Genomic DNA, 1,824 nt, shown 5'->3' on the forward strand with positions numbered 1-1,824 from the left:
CAATCACCACTATACAATCATATAAATTGTTAAAATTTGGTGTTGTTGTCCATATTGCACGAAAACAATATGGCGTCGTTGACAGTTTTACGATCGGACAACCAAGCTGAAATATATTCATCTACGCCATGCTTTTTGAATTTATTCATTCTTTCTTCTTTGTTTTTGTCTCTATTCATTTTTACATATGTGTGAGTGTGTATGTGTGAGTGTGTATGTGTGAGTGTGTATGTGTGAGTGTGTATGTGTGAGTGTGTATGTGTGAGTGTGTATGTGTATTAGTGTCTATGTTTTCTGCATGTTAGCCTTATTGCTGGTATGTGTGCGCATTTGAGTAATGGGATACTCAATGCCAACACGGTCGGGGTTCACATGCATAAAATTGTGAGCTGAGTGTAGAACACTGATCAGTTGAGATTATCCTTGTAATTAATGCGCAAAATCTCTCCTGGGGTGTTAAAATGAAAAAAAGAACATAGAGCAAGGGAAAGCACTCTTGTAAGATCAACTGATTGAAATTTTTAGATAATATTACCAATGCAGTTTGGAAAATATTGATTAGCAAACAGGAAAATTGAGGAATATGTTCTAAAGCAGTAAATCATTGCATTTTATTTCGAGCTAATTTTATTTTCTACTCTACTTTATTCCCTATTAATTCTAACCTCCATTTTGAAAATGTATTTAAGAACAAAATATTTAAATGCTAAAAAATAACCATCCAACCCGTGGATTACAACTCTAGAATCCAATTTGACGATAGTTTAAAATATGTTACTAGTCAATTTAACTTGCATAAATCCTGTAAAAACTCTATTAATTTAATTCACTAGTATTAAGTAATTCCTCTGTTAGCGCATGTACTGTTATGCAAATTAGTCCAATCAGTTTATCTGAGTCTTGTTTTAACTCCTATAATGGTTGTAAACAATTAATCTCTCCCTAGATAGAAAGCAAGAAACTAATCCGATTGAGCTCACTGATCTTGTCCAGCAGGAGATAAGAACTTTCTTTACATCTCATAAATTAAAAAAAGACAACTGTATTTATTAAGAGAGAGAGAAGGGGGTTAAAGGAGGGAGGAGGTGAGTACAGTGCAGTTATATGTGTAAAAGAATGCTTCACAACCACGATGCCTTGAGTTTTAGTTCCACCGCATGATACCTTGGGTGAATCCTATCTTTTACTATAACCTCAGTCTAACTAAGAATTCATGAGGGAATCTAGTAGTCTAATATTGTATGGAATACATTTAACCAATCTCTTTGTTACATAATGGGCATGTCAATATTTGAAGAATTCTTGATTTTGGGGATTATTACCTTTTATCATTTGGTTCCAATTGCCATCTACCGATCGTACTTTCTTCACTAGAGGCGGAAAGAACATCAATAAATCAAGAATTTACGCAGTACACTATTCAATATTTGGCTTTTTTCTTCCAGTGCATGCTACTACTCACTCTGAGTTATCTCCCTTCGCTCATTTTCATTTTATATATGTAAATAAGTTTGTCTGAGTCTTCCCGTCTGTGTTCGTGCATTTGCATATCGTTTACTTTATCACAATTGACTAACGTTATATTTTATTAAAAAAACCCTTAAGTTTCATTTAATTTCATCCTTCGTAGATATATGTTTTCTTTTTCTGTCTTGATACGTTAGTCGTTGAATTCATTTCCGCTTTTGACGATAATGCAGCAGTTTTATCTCAAAACATGGAAACTGGTAGAATCCTTAGCGAGATGACTGATGAAGGCAAAATATTCGGGCTGTTAACGTTAGTGCCCATTGTTTCTCTTTCCCTCCCCGCTGCTCTCTCTCT

This window comes from Octopus bimaculoides, chromosome 17, assembly GCF_001194135.2.
Source record: "Octopus bimaculoides isolate UCB-OBI-ISO-001 chromosome 17, ASM119413v2, whole genome shotgun sequence".
NCBI lineage: Eukaryota > Metazoa > Mollusca > Cephalopoda > Octopoda > Octopodidae > Octopus > Octopus bimaculoides.